Below are 18,165 nucleotides of genomic sequence, written 5' to 3'. Positions count from 1 at the left end.
AAAGGTTGTTCCTTGGTAATTCGTTCATTCCGTTGCTTTATATATTATTTTTTTAACGATAAAAAGTTGCTTAATTTTTTGGGAAAATATTTCGTTATAAAGCTGCGTCCGAATTAAAGTTGGCACTCGCCAAATCAAATCGTTGGCGCATAGTTCGCGCGGCTCGATCGTCGCTCGGCGAGCCTCGGGCCACGCATCTTGCATCATTTCCGGCGCGTGTGTTCGATCGTGTGACCCGCGGAGGATAATTAACGCGGCTTCTCCGTTCTTCTCTCTCCATGTAGGGCTTTCGGTGGCCGTGCTCGGGCGATTTAAACTGTAATAAATCATGCCGCGATCCGGTCTACTCCGCTTCGCTCGTGTCGGCTCGTCTCCGCGAGAGGGTTTTCTTTCTCCCGTGCCGCGACGGGATTCGACGTCGAATCAGCTGCTAATTAAGCCGGACGGAAGCGGTCGTAGTCGCAGGTAGGTCAGTAACAGTACCGACGCGACGCGATTGCGATTGCGATTGCCATCGCACGCGTAACGACCCACTTTCCACGGGGAATTTCAAATTCGCGTGTCCGCGCTGGTACGCGCAAAAACGATCGATCCGGGGATCGAGTGCCTGGATCGTCCGCTCACCCGACCGGAGAAGAAACGCCGGTACAGTTTGTGAATATTGCGTAACTGTACGGGCAATCTCGCGCTGATTGGATGCACGCCGCTCCGGATCTGTAAAAACGAGAAACAAATTCGCGGCATTCGCGCGTTTCACCTCGGCCGTTGCTACGAACCTTCGGCGAAATGAACATTTCCCGCGCGAGATTCATTTTACCGTCGCCGAGCACCGACGTATCCTTCCCCGCGAGAGAATCTTTTAGCGACCTTCGACGCATCTCCGGCTCAACGCAGTAAGTACGAAGGAATGATACGAGGAACGAAGATAACCGGATTATATATATAGCGTGGTTAGCCATTTTTCTGGGCCCTCGAAAATCCAATTGAGAACGTTAAGGAGGCTCTGAATAATCCACCCGAGCGTGATATTGCTTTTGTAGGTGAAAACAAGGAAGAATAACGTTAAGATAAAGAGTCCATAAGGGTCGATACACATCTACGTGCTAAGGCTCGGGTCGTGCTAGCAGCGTGCTCGATTGAGAGAGTGTTCGCATTAGATGTGCGAGCATGGTGCCATGATCTCGAGATTAAAGTGCCTTGGACCGAGATTCGGAGTTCAACTTTTTATCTCTTTCGGATTTGTCAATGCAATTGTGAGCTTTTCCTGATTAATATAAGACCAAACACGATATAATTTTTGTAAGATTATAATGATTTTTGTGAAAAATATGAATATACTTTTCATATTAATATTAACTTAAATATTCTGGAAAACCAATGAAACGTCGACGAAACGAAAATTTATATTTTTGTAGTTTAAACACCCTTATGCGCCAAAATAACATGCGCCGTTTAATTATATAAAATAAAAGTTAAATAAATACTTATTATACTCGTATAGCTGTATTATATTTAGTAAATTATGCTTACGCCTTGAAATTAATGATAGAGCAAGTATAAAACATTATTCTTTAAAATGGGACGTCTTGAGCAATACAGTTATACTTTTTGAAAAATGATAGAGCAAGTATAAAACATTATTCTTTAAAATGGGACGTCCTGAACGATACAGTTATACTTTTTGAAAAATGTGTTAACACTACGAATTCAAAATTATTTAGTAAAATGTACAAGTATACTTTGCACTATAGCAGAGCAATAAATTTGTTACGTAACTTCGTCCACTAGTAAAATTACTGAAAGTAACACGAACTGGTACACACAAATGTGGCTATTATAAAAATCATATGAGTTTTTTATTTATTTTTTTGTCATTTTAAATAATAGGTAGGACGCCCCAATGTAAATCAAATGTAAAAATGTTTCGGCGTTGGTCGGCCTTGGTGCACGGCCCGAGCCTGGCACTTAGATGTGAATCGACCCTTAAAGAGTACTTTTTAATGGTTTGTAACAGTTTCATCCTCTTCATGCTACACCCAATTACATACGAAGGGGTGCGCTTTACTGTCGCGTTATTAGGTTTCATGTGATCCTTGTCCCAGAACAGAGCAAAGCTTGCTAATTGCTGGAAAATCGTGGCCTTCCTCTCTCGTTTCCAAAGGTTTCACAAACAACCTTGGACGAGTTTTGGCAAATTGAACTACGCTAAGCGCCATATCAATCGCTATACTTTCCGATCGGATCGCCTCAGTTACCGCTGACCGACGATGTACAGTTTAAAAAATTATATTCTTCTACATAAATAAATTTTAAATAATTTGGAGACCACAAAAGAATGCACCTAAATATTACTAGTTACGAAAAAAAATGTTAATGAGTATTATTAGAACACGGTATTCGCAGATTCCACGGAATGTCATAACGCGGGCTGAACGGAATGGAAGACAAAACAGACTTGGCGCTTAACACGTTAACGCATATTGCGGCTCAGCCCATATTTTCGAGAATCCATGGTTAGAATTCCATGGATCTGCTGGATCACGTTGGCGTGGAGTGAAAATAAAGAGCTGCGAATCAATCGCAGTGTTGATTCTCCCATACGAAACCGGCGAGCGCGCGTTAGCTTCGATCGAAATGAAATGTCTAAATTCATTCCGACTCGGTCCGCTAATGGCTCGCAAAGATATCATTTGTTTAGAACTGTTCCGCCGATAATCGGTTTTCCGATGGTAATTGCGTTCCGCGGAGCCCGGCAGTCGCGTTCCGAGCAATCGCGTGGAAACAAATTGAACGGCCGAGGCGTAGAATCGCGACCGGTCGCGCCGCGACTCGGTGCTCTGGATCGATCGACATTGGCACGGAAACGACACGCGGTTCGCGTAATTAGCCTGCAATTAGGCGCCAGGCGTTTTCCGGTCGCGCGTGAAAGCGGTGTCGAGGCGTCTCGGCGGCCGAGGAATCCGGGAAAAACGATCGCCGAACGTGACACAGAAAGCTGCCCGGAGTCCGGAACGTCCCCCGTCGATCGACCCTGACCGAATATCGAGGCCTCTCCCCGCGGATGCAATTTTCAGAGCCGGGAATGCCGTTAAGACCGCGTTTCTGTGCCTCCTGGTCACGGCTCCCCGGTCCACAGGCTTCTGAACCGAGCATTACGAGGCGAGAATGCACGCGTGCTCCGTCATCCTAGCCCCGAGCGAATTTTAATCGCGGATTCCTCCTTGGATCGTGTATGTGTATACCTATAGATACGGCTTCAGATAATTTCCCCGAAGCGAAGATGAACCATCCGCGTGACGTCACACGTGGCCAAGATGTATGAGCTATACCAGTATGATATACAGTGTGTCCCAGCATCGGTGGTACAACCGAGACGGGGATGATTCTATAGAAAAGATCAGACCGAAAATAGAGAAGAAAATTTATTCAGCATTTTTTTAAAGAGTTTTTGCATTAATTAAGTTAGTGACTAAATTACATGTCATATTTTCATTTAAATTCACTTTAAATCCATAGACAGAATTATGTATAAAACCGTCATTAAAATCTGTTCTCTAAGTATTTCATAATTGACGCGTAAAATGTTCGATTTTACTTCGAATTTTATGATTTTTACTTAGAACGCTGTATCATTAAAACCGAATAATATTTGGCCGCCTCGCGTCGGATAATCTCGTCTCTCATTGGCCACTGTTTTTCGTTAATAACTTGTAAATAAAGCCGCGGATCGCATTTTCCCTAAGGAAAAAGTTACTTCAAATGACCTCAGGAATCGTCCTTTCCGGGCGCTAACATAATTATGGGACACCCTGTATTAATCCTTTGCAGTCGGAGACGTTTTACCTCGAAATCCAAAATAGATTTTCTTGTACACAGTATTTCCATTTTATATAACCTGGTGCATTTTCTGCATAAGAAATGAAATTTCGTGACCCATGCAACAGTCATAATTTCAACAGTTTGAAATGCAGACAAATTTTTATAATATTAAAATTATTTTGAAACGTGATGCAGTAATCTTTAATGGCACGTTAGAGTCGTTGCTTGATTGGAAAATGACTAAATTGAATTTTGGTCGTGGAATTTTGTTGGCCAGCCCACTGTGCAGCGTGTCGCAGCTAGGAGATATCGAGTCGGTCGATCGAGCGGCCCGAAGAATGTCCATTATTGCGCCCTGTCCGGTCGCACGCGTCCGATCGGTTCAGAAAATATTCGCTCGTGGTTCTATCCTTGCTCGAATCGCGCGTACGTCGCGTCGCGTCGCGAGCGAGAAGGACAGCGTGGGTAGTCCCTTCCTTTCCACCTTTCCCGTGGGCTCCCGGTGCCCATAAATCCACGGCCGTTCGATTAACACGTCCCGGCGCTGTCCCCTTTTCTCGTACCGAGCACGTCCATCCCCTCGGCCGACTCGGGTCGACCTGGCGGCCACGCGAGCTTCAGCCGGCGCGGGAACGCGAGCGAGAACGCGAGCGGGAATGCGAGCGAGAGAAACACCGTGCTCGCCTATCAACGACTCGTTGATAAGCCACCTCTAATTTATTCGTTTCCTACAGGATAACTGCCGGCCGGCCACTGGCTGCCAGCAGGCCGACTCAATCCCCTGTGTTCCGCCCCACGGCCTGCCGCCCTTGCCCTTTACCATTGGCGCCGGCATTTAACCCCTTGCAGTTTCCACAGTTGCAATGTCTGTATCGAAAATTTAGACTCGTCGCATGCCGGTACTTATTCTGTTGGAAATTGGGCTATTGGATATAAAACACTGTGGATTACTTTTCGATACGATTACGACTTTATTTTGAAGAACGAGGGAGGAACGTCTTTTCTGCACGACTGGAAGATCGAAATCTACGATCTTCTCTATAACTATCTTCTCGATAAATCTAATCTCGCGCGAAATCTACTATTAATAGACTGTGATCGATAACTGCTGGTAAAAGAAGAAAGTAGAGGCATTCTACGTGCAAAATCCAGTCGAAAAGAAGGAATAAGACTTTTTTATTTAAGGCTGCAATTTCGAGTAAAATGAGCTGGAAGAATGCGCCAGGTTCGTCTGGCTTGTAGTGTAGCAAGAAGTAGAATTGCCATGTCATGGCCAGACGTGTCAATTTATTCCTATTCGATAGGAATTAATTTTGAGATCAAGTTTTCTCGAAAACGGAGCACTAAATGAAAAAGTAAATCGTCTATAGAATTTTAATCTTATTTTTATAGAATTAATTTTGTAGAATCGCCCACTCCCGATTGTACCATCAGTCATACTTTTATACTCAACAATGGAATTATCCATTGTTGTTGTTGTTGTACAAAATCGTAGAAATATTTGTTGTGAAGCGAATTTGCTCTACCTATGCACACCTGCGTGTTCCTCGCGGTGCCACACAAATTATAAAGATGTTCGTTCATAGTAGTTCGATGCATACACGAAATCCCGTTGAAATGTAGATAGATTATGTCAAGCTTGGCAAATGGGTTTTCATATTCTCGGAGGGAGTCAAAACTCGCAGAGATCAAAAAATTCCCTAAATCGCGGCTGGTGGTTCTCCATCCGTCGACGGAATCACGCATCGATTTTCTTACCGTTACCCCTATATACTGACAGAACGTCGGAATATGTCTGTCAATTATTTCGGGGAATTCCAGCGGAACTTTCCACCCTTTCGCTCGTCTTCTTGATCCGCAGGCCACCCCCGAATTTCGAATCTCTACGCGGGGAGAACCCGCTGATGCGTTCGCCGAGTATCGTGCTGTGGAACAGGCAAACAGAACTCCCCTAATTCATCTGTTCCCAATCTTCTCAGAGTCCTCAACCCCTATATAACCCCTTAATAGCAATCTAATCAGTTGCTCCTCTATATTTCTACGACAATGCCGTTTTATTATTATTATTATCGTTACTTATTTATTTACTTGTTTATTATTATTATTATTATCGTTACTTATTTATTTACTTGTTTATTATTATTATTATCGTTACTTATTTATTTACTTGTTTATTATTATTATTATCGTTACTTATTTATTTACTTGTTTATTATTATTATCGTTACTTATTTATTTACTTGTTTATTATTATTATTATTATCGTTACTTATTTATTTACTTGTTTATTATTATTATTATCGTTACTTATTTATTTACTTGTTTATTATTATTATTATCGTTACTTATTTATTTACTTGTTTATTATTATTATTATTATCGTTACTTATTTATTTACTTTATTATTATTATTATCGTTACTTATTTATTTACTTGTTTATTATTATTATTATTATTATCGTTACTTATTTATTTACTTGTTTATTTATTTATTTATTTAGTGCTTACCACTTTCTTTTAACGGTGATAAAGCAGCACACCAATTTCCACCGAAAAGTCCGATAAATAGGAACATTAAATCCCTAAATTCATTGATTTTCCAGTATTAGATTAGCAGTAAGTAATTCTGAATCGTTTTTACCGATTTGACGGAAATTCTGAAGCAACCTTAATCCTTGTCAGTTGTCCAGATCTGAAATATAATGTCAGAAGGGAAGTAATATAGTCTGATAAGGGTTAATACGCTGTCACATGTTTTATTCAGTATATAAATCATTCAGCGTATAATTCTAATGGGTTCTCTCACCCTCTGCACAGCTCTCTAGAACTAATTTTTACCGAATTATGATGTACATTATTAATAGTGCTATTATGATATACATTATTAATAGTGCAATTATGATTTACTTTATCAACAGTGCAATTATAATATACATTATTAATAGCGCAATTACGATATACTTCGTTAATAATATGAACAGGCGAAATGTTGCGAATAATATAAATATGTTATCTTTGTGAAACAACTGTGCGGTGAATCGATTTTTATAATTCATTTTCTCGCGAAGACGCGCGCGCGCGCGACTCTGGCCGCCGAAGCGTCAACAAGAAACTTCGAATGATCTCGGCAATTTCCCGTTTCATTCGATGGGACACCCTGTAGTCGCGCGGCGCCGCATTAGAGTTCTTTTATAAAAGCCAGCCGTGGGTAAATTGCAAGGCACGATCGGACGAGCGCGCGTCTCGCTCCGTTTTGCTTGTTCGTGGCCGGCAATTAATCACGGCTCGTTGCATCTCGTCCGGGAATTCGTGATTCGCGAGCCAGACAATAATCTGTAGCCGGTGACGGTGACAGTCACCGTGAGACAACAGTCTTCGGCGCCGTACGCCACTGCACCCCTCGTGTTTTCCACGCGTTTGCAGCAGATTGCAGCGGGTTGCAGCGGGTTGCGGCGTGTGTGCACGCACCGTGTCGGGTAGAAAAAGCCGCGCGAATGTTTGCGCGCGGAACTCACGCACGCACGCACGCACGCACGTACGCGGTCAAGCAGGCAGTCAGGTAAGCAGGCAAACAGGCAGGCAAGCAGGCAGGCGAGCAAGCGAGGCAGGCACGGGGTGACTCGGTGATTTACGAGCGGCGATTTCTCGTGCCGGGGCCCTTCTCGCTCGCCCGTCGATCCCCGCGATAGATTCGACGATCGGGAAGGCGTACTCGACGGATACGGACAGGATTAACGCGATGCCAGTCGATTTTCGCGGCCGACAACTCCTCGTCGGTTCCCCCCCTTTCTTCTCCCTCCCCGTCCGAGAAATTAATAGCACCGTCGAATTTGAGTTACTCGCGGTATTAATAAATTTCCGTGAATAATAACCTCCCCTCTCTTTCTCTCTCTTTCTCCCTACTTCGTCTCGCTTTCTCTGCAACACCGATCGCTTCGCGAACGAAAAGCTCGGGAATATCGAGGACGAATCGTTACAAAGCACCGCGCTGACACGTGCGATTCGTCATGGTGAATCGGCCGCGCTGATTCGTCCGAGAGAAGGAGCGTATCGACGCCGATAGCGAGCTGGATTTCGATGGATCTCCTCGCAGCGATCGACGGAATCGTTGCGAGACCCACGATCGACACGCTTCTCGATCCGCAAAGCGACTGGAACGAGCGAGCCGCCTCGAGCGTATCGCAACCACGATTCTTGCCGTTACTAACAAGTAAATTGATTCTTCGGCATGCGACGAGCAACGCGCCCGCGGTCCGCAATTAGCAAGCTCCATGCAAAATGAAAGTTTCCAGCAGGCGTTATATGTTATTCCGTTTGTCGCTTTCGCGTGAAATAGTCGGTAGCCTCTGACTTCGTTCGCTTCTCGAGATTATGCGAGACGCGGGAGCTTGAGTGCACCGGCGTCGTTCGTGAATTTGGAAGCTCCATGAATAGGTTCCACGGAGCTGGGACTACGTGAAATCACTTTTTCATAATGCACTTTGGAAGGTAAGATGGAAGAGAAAGTAACGCCGTGGTCTTTAACGTGGGTGGTTATTAAAACATCGTTTAGAGGGTAATTGCAAACTACGTTATCTCTTTCTTAGCATCGAACCTAACAGAATGACACTTTTCTGAGATTGACGGACAATTTGTTTAACGAGCACAATTCCTGGAGCCTGTCGGAGTCATCTTGAATTAGTTGCTGCTCTACTGATTAGAGATACACTGATAAATCTTAATATCGTCAGCTGCAACGAATAATATCAAATAAAAATGTTTTAGGTCAGAAGAAGCGTCTTGGATTTCGAATTAACATCATTTTCAATTATATTTTGTATTATATAATTTATGGTATATACTTGTCTTTAAAATGCAAGAAGACTTGTAAATTAATAAGGCGTTTTTATTTTCTCTTTACAGCGAGTAATATTTTAATTGACGAAGGAAATTTTGTTTAATTCTAATTCTTATAAAATCATTCTAAATCATTCTATAATTCTTATAATAATAACTCTATAATATATAATAATAAATGAGATATATAATACATAATAAGAGATAAAAAAGATATATAATTGAGATATAACAAATCTATAATCTATAATAATAAATGAGAATTGTCATGAAGATTCGTCGTCTAGTGATTGCACAGAGAATGTAGAACGAAGGAAATAATTTTGATTAAAAATTATTGACAGATGTTTTCTAACCCCTTTGATAAAAATAGTCATAAATTATTAAAAGATGCCTTTCGACATCTTCGTTGAAATAACTTCGAGTGCAAATGGATAATATAAAAATATGAAAGAAAATAAAAATTCATTAGCAGAATTCAATTTTGTCTCACAATTTAAAAAGTTATATAATCCTAATGCCCGTTCTGGCTCATATAAACCCGAAACACCGTGGAAGCGTGAATGCGGGGGCGTATGATTTTCGCGAGCCCGCGAACGAGGAGGGAGAACGACGCGACGCGTCCTTGCATTCCTGCTGTATCTGTTCGCGAGTCCTCGCAGTTTCTCGGTCCTCTTTTCTCGGTAAACGAAGATATCGCAGCCTGTGGGTGGAGAATTCTCGCGAGCAGACGATCTCGTCCTCTTGGAACGGTCGCGACGCCGCCGGCGAATAGGCGAGTTTATCGGGGGAGAAAAAGCGGTCGCCTAACGCACTCCCGAACGCGTTATCGTCGTTCGTTATTGCGGCGAACGGTTCGATCCGGCGGGAACGATTTAATGGCCGCTCGAATGCATGCGACTAGAAAGCGGCTGTTCTCTGGCTCGATCTCCGTCGAATAAATCGAGCATTGTTCGCGGCCGACCGCCTCGGTCCGCTTCTTTCTAGCCGCGTATCGAGAAAGCGCGTCGCGACACACCTACGCAGTCCCTGTCCTCGAAGTTTCGACTTTTCTCGGAGCATTTGCGTTTTCGTCCCGACACCAGACTTCTTCCCAAGCCTCTCTCGAGCCAGGCCCCAGTTTCTCAATTAAACTTGTATAAAGCCACGTTGTAATCCCTGTCCCTTTCGTCCCGTTGCTTAACTCGGAACTTAATCCAAGTCCATTTACGATTGACAAACTCTCCTCTAGGCTTAGACTTCCGCGGAGCCTAGGCTTCGACCTCCTCGAACCTCGAAACTTGTTAACTTTTCATTCTAGGCACAAAGTTGCAGCTGCCCTATAAAGTCGTCGCTGCTGTCAAGGCGTTAATCCCCTCTTCCCCGCCGTCCTATTTCTTTAATGCGGCCCCATGATTCCAAAGGATCCCGGGGACCGAATCCCACAATGTTAAGTTTTCATTTCGGATCGAAACTTCCGGCCACTTGGTCCCTTAATGCGCTTCGGGGATCCGAAGGAAACGGACTACGGTCTCGTGATATTAATTTTCAACTCCTGACCTAATTCTACCCTTCTGAATAAAAACGAAGATTGCCGGCTTCCTGGAAGTTGCAGCGAAAATGTTACGAAGTGCCGACGGATAAGCAGTTGTGCGTCATCGAAGGTTTGTTTGGATTTTAGGAGATATTTGTACGTTCATGGAACAGCCGATGGATCACCTGAGGAAAGGGGATGAAATATGACTTGGCCGCGTAACTTTTATAATAGTTTAATCCTTCGACGCCGGTGCCATATAAAGAAAATCAATTGTGCCCAAATAAGGTATTGCAATATTATACCGTTTTATTGATGCATTTATATGATAATGATGTCATGTTAATATTATAAAATTAATGTCATGATAATGTCATTAAGATCATAACGTTATTTTTACATCGAACGGGAGAAGAGTATTTATTGTGTCTCGTAGATCTGTATGTCCCATGAAATCCTAAAAATTCTCGTTATATACTAAATAATAATAATAATAGTTTATTGATGTCGGGAAAACTCTCTTCTTACATAGTATAGAGTAAAAAATAAAATATAAGAACGTATGTGGAGAATTAAATAAGTAAAGAGCTAAATAGAAAGAAAAAGAAGTACTATAGTATGACACGCTACGACAATTTTCGTGCCGCAGTAAGATCAAAGGGTTTAAACGAAGCAGAGACATCATTGAAAAAATCAAGAGCACCGTAGAAACTGTTAGAAAAGAAGAACAATCAATTTAGGCAATTGAATTCACCGTAAAAAGTGAGGTTAGATTTAGTTCGGAAAGCAACTTGTTAACAAAATCTTATTGTTACTTTTGGAAGTATTAAATGTGTTTGAAAAAGTGCATTTTGTCAAACTGTTTTTCCCTTTGACTGCCGCGTCACCCATATACGTGGGTTACAGAATTGTTTAAAAATTCATTTTCACGCCAATGCATTCTAGTTTCTCAATTCCATTAAGATTCGCAAGAGGTAAGTATGCCAAAAAAAGGTAACTGACGTCATATGACTCCGCTTTGCAATTTTAATTCAATTGTATTACATACTTTAATGTTATGAAACTCTTGAGATATTCGGCGCGGCCGTCGAAGTGTTAATAAGAGACGACTCCCCAAAAAAGGGCAAAACTGCGACTGTGAGAAATCTCTGTGGCGTAAGAAAATACACGTGGCCTGATCTCGGCTCGGTCGTGTGTGAATTTCGACGTTTTCCCTTCTTCGAGAAACGTGTGCCGCTCGAATACGGATGACACGGCGCAGTCAAAGCGTTAATTGCTCCCCGGGGGCCGCGACGGGCGTCCGCTCCTTTAAATGCTAATCCCGTCTGATTCGATATCGATTAATCCCCGGGGCCGATACCGACGCCGTCCGAGGATTTTTCTCGGAATCTGTCCACCCCGGCTCGATGAATATTTAATCGGGACGCGTCAAGGCGACCCGCGTACTCCGCGCACCGGCTCGCTTTTCATCTGAAACGGGCCGACAATATTTGTTACGTCACCGGGTCGAGAATGAATGAACGAAGAAGGCCGGCCAGAGCGGAGCGACCGGCACGCCGAGCCGCGCAGCAATGAATGACGCTGTTAATCGCGAATCTGGAGTGCGTACTACGCGTCCGCGTGATTTAAAAGGCCGTGCAACGGGAACCGCCGTACTACGGCCAGGGGATCAATCGCTTCTTAAATTCGAAATTTCGATCCATTATCCGCTCGTGACGCGCGATTCCATTGCTACGAACACTGACACCCGTTTACGATCTCGCAGGATTTAGAATACGGGTGGATGATCCGCTTAACCCAAGGCGGTGGCTGTGTCAATTGTGACCCAGAGCATTTAAATCGCTCACATAATCACTCAATTTTTGGCAATTGATTCGAATAAATTGCTGTTGCATTAGGAACGACAAAATGGCTAATAACTGTGCAAGAAATATCTTCAGAAATATGTTTTCAAAAATTGTAGAATAGAGATCAGAATTGTTATTAGTATTGTCGGCAGCATAGTTGTGAAATCGATCCGGCGTCCGATGATTAACATCGAAGAATTCATTTGTGCCAAAAGAATGGGCTATGATAAGTTTGTTTCATCGTTATATTTATAATAATTAATAATTTCATATAATATATTAATTGTTAGTAAAAATATCAAATGGCCAATGTAAAAACAGCTCGGCACAGAAAGTGTTAATCCTTGGATACGTTGGAAACAGTTGTGAGTAAATTGTGGATCTATGTGCAAAATGACAATTATCGAGACACATATTCGTAATGCTTGATTTGATTTATTGTTATACAGGAACATTGAATATTGTTATCAATATTCAAAATGTCGGGAAGAAATTCGACGAATGAAACATGAAGACTAACAATTAAAATTAAAATTAAAATTAACCATTAACTAAAGCATAGAATTATATCGTATACTTAACGATTAACATGTTACGATTAAAAAACAAAAGTTAGAGTTAAAACAAAAACTTAGGCTAAATCCATGAGATGAGTCTACGCAAAAGTAATAATATCGTCATTTCGTTCTACGATCCTTGGCTTTATTCATTAAAAATGTTTCAATTACGAGTAAGTGTAATTAATTAAGTAACAAGTGATTAGATTCTCTAGCACCGAGGAGAACTGCCGAGGCTTAAAATGTATAGTTTCCAGTTATTATTAATCTTTAATAATTGCGTACTTCGCGAAGGCTTGTTAAACTGCAAAGTCTTAAAATAATAAAATAGAAACAGTTCTCAGAAAAATAAACGATTAAGAAGTCGCCCATCGGCGATACTCCATGCTACGCATTGAGACGTAAACGTTTGCGTTCGTTTAGATAAGCTTCCAGTAAAGCTGGAATCGCATGAATAAAAAAGAGGTCGCCCACCGGTTATCGGGACGCGAAAGGAAAGTTGAAATTTGTTGTAACGCGTTATTACACGTATCGGAAGACAGATTCCAGGTGGATAAGACTCGCGGAGGAATGAAAATAAGCCGAGAGATTAATGGACTCGTGGACGAGGCACGAAGAATGACGAAGAGCCGGGCGAAGGTGAAGGGAACTTGAAAGAGAAAGAGAGAAACAGAGAAAGAGAGAGGGAGAGAGAGAGAGAGTGAGAGAGAGGGGTTGGTCGTGTCGTGGCCGAGGTTCTCAGCACTTTCACCGAATAACGCCGACGTGTAACGGTCGCTAATTGCTCCTCGTAATTTTAATTAATCTCCATCTGGTACCCAACCCGGCGGGAAGACGGAAATTTCTCGTCGCGGACATCAAAGGTGAACGAGCGACGCCTTCGCGCATCATCCTCGCGTTAATTACTGGCACACGCTTCACTCTCCCTAACGCCTGACGTCCAATTTCACCATGAATTTTAGTCGCCGTAATCGTCTCACCTGTTAACCGTGCCATTTTTCTAAATAACTGGCCTCAACCCCGTGAAAATTCGTTAACCACAGTCCCCTTTCAACGAATTCTCTTTGGGCACCTTGGGAACTGTGGATTAATTAATTTAAGGATCCTTCTCCCCAGGAAAATACTTAACTGGCTCGGTTAAAAATTCATCATTCAGAAAGCTGTTTTTCCTAAAAAAGACCGAGTCAGTTTTGTTCATGTACACGTATGTATAAAGATATAATATAGTAGCGTTGTTATAATATTATTATATTATTATTAATATCATATATTATAAATTAATATTGTATTTACAATGTATAATATTATTTTTGATATCATATATTATAAATTAATATTATATTTACAATGTATAATATTATTATTGCTACCATATATTATAAATTAATATTATATTTACAATGTATAATATTATTATTGATATCATATATTATAAATTAATATTATATTTACAATGTATAATATTATTATTGCTACCATATATTATAAATTAATATTATATTTACAATGTATAATATTATTTTTGATATCATATATTATAAATTAATATTATATTTACAATGTATAATATTATTATTAATATCATATATTATAAATTAATATTATATTCACAACGTATAATATTATTATTGCTACCATATATTATAAATTAATATTATATTTACACTATATAATATTAATATAATATATGTACAAAGCAAATTTTTAAACTGCATTTCCTCGAAAACTAACTCCCAAACGAATACAAGTTGTTCTGCATTTTTGTCGTACATTTCCTTGAGAAATCCCTTGGTGTCCACATGTGCATATCTTTCGGCTTATAATATTAAAAAGTATAATATCAATTACAAAATGCATCGTATCGATAACTGTATCGATAGTCACACCTCCGCGTCAATCGAGGCAAGGATTTGCTGCGAAATTTCCGTGTCGAGTTCGAATCGACCTTGCGGGACGCCGACGGGTTAAATTGGCAAGGAAACGCGGCTGACTAAAAGGTAGCACGCGAACGACGAGTTAACTGGTCTCACCCCGTTAACAGGTTAACCGCGGCTCGTTCCAGCATAATCGGGCATCGGTTGAAATGAAACGGGTTCGGAACGCGGGACGAGGAGAGGAGAGGAGAAGAGAATCGACGCGGAACACAGGTCGAAAAATTTCCGGGGAAAGTGCACGCGTCCGCAAAGGACGATGGGAACGGTTGTTCCCCAATTTCCCGGTGGGAACAATGACTCGGAGAAAGAAGGAGACTCGTCCGGAGCCGTCTGCTCGTTGCGTAAGGAGGCGATCCGATCGCAACGAGGAAATGTTCCTCCTCTTTTTCCTTCGCCGGGGATTGCACGCGATCTCCCGGTCCCATTCCATGCTGGAGCATCCTGACTTACAAGTTAACTTAGTTTCCTGTAGATCAGCGGGACATCCTGAACGCGATAGCCTCGAGAAGAACACCGGGTAACACGATCGTACTTTTATAATAGGAAACGATGCACGGTTATTCTCTTCCGACACGACGTATGTATAATGCAGTTTCTAACGATATCGATTTTCTTGCTCGTATCGGGTTGCGAGATGCGCAACGAAATTTCTTTATTTTCGCTGGCAGGCTGCGGTCGATCGCCTAGCGATCGTTGTCGGCTGCGAGACCGATAAAACTCTCTGAAAATAGATAACACGCGTTTCTACACGGTTTCGTTCTCGCGCGCACCGCGATCCAAAGGGAACGAAAAATCGTGCATCGAATTTTCTGGACTCGTTGTAAACCGGAGACTCTGATCTAAATGCCGATGACTGTTTCGATCGCTGAACAAATCTTGTACGCCTCGCGTTGTCGTTTGAAGCGAAGAGGTACGCAAGAAAAATCGTTGTTTCATCACGTCAATCGTTGTCTAATTCAGATGCTAATTCACCGAAAGAATTTTTTTAGCAAAATATGGCTCGGAGACGCGATGATGGAGGCTTCGCGCTTTCGGACGTGCTACAGGAAATGGCTGTCCGATTTTTTCTCGCGAAGTTACGATGCGTTGAACGTAAGGGTTAGGATGTTTATTCGGCGACGCGCGCTCGCGTGCTCTCGCGAACACGAGCCCGAATGCGAGCGTAAAACAGAGTAATCTGCGATAGCCCTGGCTTTCTAACTGGCTTTCAGGGGTTCGGTATTATTGTTTAAATACGGGTCTCGGCGACGACGTTAACGACAACGATGCGGATCGGCTCGGCTCGTCCCGAGCCGCGGAAAAATTGGGTCGCGATAACGCGGCGACGCCTGCACACGCGAGCCTGGAATTACATCGCGAGCCTTTTTCGATCAGCCTTATGTAAGAGGACTCGCGGTAATCTGCAGCCGATAGGGGCGGCTTGCCTTGTTGCGCCGTTTTCGATTTTTTCGCCAGCTTGCATAATCGGCTTGGAAATCGTTAAGACCAGCATACGGACTCTATTAACGCAATCGTCGTCCAGAGGAAATGGTTCTGCGAAGTGGAAGGATTAACGATTCCCCGGTTTCCAACTGCGCGAGCAAAAATCGGACGACCATCTACCTGGGTCCATTATGCAAATTACAGATTATACTTTCTCCACCCTGAATTACTTTTCCTTTCGCGGACCTTCTCTGCCTTTGAAAACCGATCGGCGAGCCGAAGCTTCTTCGCCGAGGGAAATCTTTTTATTTATTTCTCTATTTATTTAATACTTAACTTAGCCCTTTATATTGTACAGGTACAAATAAGAAACGAATGTTATATGAACATTGGCTTTTAAATGCTTTATTAAAAAGTTCGAACAAAAATACACTGGCTCTAATAAAAATAGTGTAATGGTTACTATGCTACCAGTTGCCAATTATACAGTAAAATCAATTTTTCGTATATGCCAGTTCTGCAAGAGGATGTTACTTTCCTGTAAATCTAATAACTCAGCGTTTGCTTGAGTTTGCTTCGTTTCCGCTTTCTACAAATCCGAACGCGTCTGTAGAGTTAAAAGGATTCAATTAAATCACGCTGAGATTTCAGATCGACGTCTCGTCTTATCAACGCATCCTCAAACTTTGTAATACCATTCAGCGTAGAGCTCCAGGTGTAATCTTGACACACAACGTTCGATCTCATATTTAATCTGATTTAACGATCGCATCATTTTAAATCATTCGATACCGCGCCTTTCGCAGGTTGAAAGTCACTCGAATAGCACGCCCGTCGCGTCGCGCAATTATTGCCGTCCACATCGAGATCTCTCGAGAGGAATCTCATTAGTCGGCGATCCGGAGCGTTGACAGGAAATATCTCCGGTCGGCGGTTACAAAACGTTACGAAATGATACGCGACCGGCCGCGGTCGGAATGAAAGGGGAACACGATCGCGGAATTACTTGTACCCGTGCCCCATTCATCGAAGAGCCTCCCCCCTCTCTCTCTGTCTCTCTCTGTCTCTCTCTGTCTCTGTCCCTCTGCCTCTCTTGTTCGCTCCCTCTCCCCGGAGCAGACTCGTTCCCACGACGAATCACCGGCCAGAGCCGGTCTTTCAATTACAAAGTGGACCCGCTAACCGGTGAATTCCCGCGAGCCAGCGAATTCAATCGAACGATTGCTCGGAACTACAAAGTGCCATCCCCTATTGAATTTCCCCGTGTTCCTCGTCGATTACGTTCGACGTTTGCGCCATAGCAGCCGCGTTACCGGCCGAACCAATTCCGACGATCAAATATTTTCTAACCTCGACTGCCTCGATCCCGACGGATGAATCGGCTTCTCGAACTGCGCGATGAACTTCGATCGACGCGACGTTTTTGGTCGGACTGCAAATTTCGTGTAAGCGGTAACAATAGAGTGTAGGAGCCATCGAAAAGATTCGTGGGAAAATTCTGAGGCAGATGACAAATATCTTGGCGACAATGAAGCAACAAGGTTCGCGATAAAAATTACAGGGTTGATAAAAATCCTGCCAAGACAATTCGAAATATATTAGGTTATATATTAGGTAACAAAAAAATGTAGGAGCCATCGAAAAGATTCGTTGGAAGATTCTGAGGCAGGTGACAAATATTCTGGCGGTAATGAAACGACAAGGTCCGCCCTAAAAATTACAGGGTTGATAAAAATCCTGCCAAGAAAATTCGAAATATATTAGGTTATACATTAGGTAACAAAAAAATGTAGGAGCCATCGAAAAGATTCGTTGGAAGATTCTGAGGCAGGTGACAAATATCCTGGCGGTAATGAAACGACAAGGTCCGCCCTAAAAATTACAGGGTTGATAAAAATCCTGCCAAGACAATTCGAAATATATTAGGTTATACATTAGGTAACAAAAAAATGTAGGAGCCATCGAAAAGATTCGTTGGAAGATTCTGAGGCAGGTGACAAATATTCTGGCGGTAATGAAACGACAAGGTCCGCCCTAAAAATTACAGGGTTGATAAAAATCCTGCCAAGACAATTCGAAATATATTAGGTTATATATTAAGTAACAATAGAATGTAGGAGCCATCGAAAAGATTCGTGAGAAAATTCTGAGGCAGATGACAAATATTCTGGCGACAATGAAACGACAAGTTCTACGATAAAAATTACAGGGTCGATAAAAATCCTACCAAGACAATT

General features: G+C 42.4%; 1 protein-coding gene and 1 long non-coding RNA gene across 6 annotated transcripts in view; one reads left to right on the top strand and one right to left on the bottom strand.

Annotated features, from left to right (window-relative positions):
- Positions 1–18,165, top strand: part of Prosap (SH3 and multiple ankyrin repeat domains prosap) — a 310,745-nt gene that overhangs the window by 70,198 nt on the left and 222,382 nt on the right. The window lies entirely within an intron of this gene.
- Positions 16,307–16,919, bottom strand: LOC143259261 (uncharacterized). Its single transcript, XR_013033073.1, has 2 exons — positions 16,624–16,919; positions 16,307–16,535 (listed from the first exon to the last, which is right to left on the bottom strand). It is a non-coding gene; the product is annotated as an uncharacterized LOC143259261 (long non-coding RNA).

Source organism: Megalopta genalis, chromosome 3 (assembly GCF_051020955.1).
Source record: "Megalopta genalis isolate 19385.01 chromosome 3, iyMegGena1_principal, whole genome shotgun sequence".
Taxonomy (NCBI): domain Eukaryota; kingdom Metazoa; phylum Arthropoda; class Insecta; order Hymenoptera; family Halictidae; genus Megalopta; species Megalopta genalis.
The sequence above is the reverse complement of the archived record's forward strand: the minus strand, read 5'-3'. Positions and strand labels throughout refer to the sequence as shown.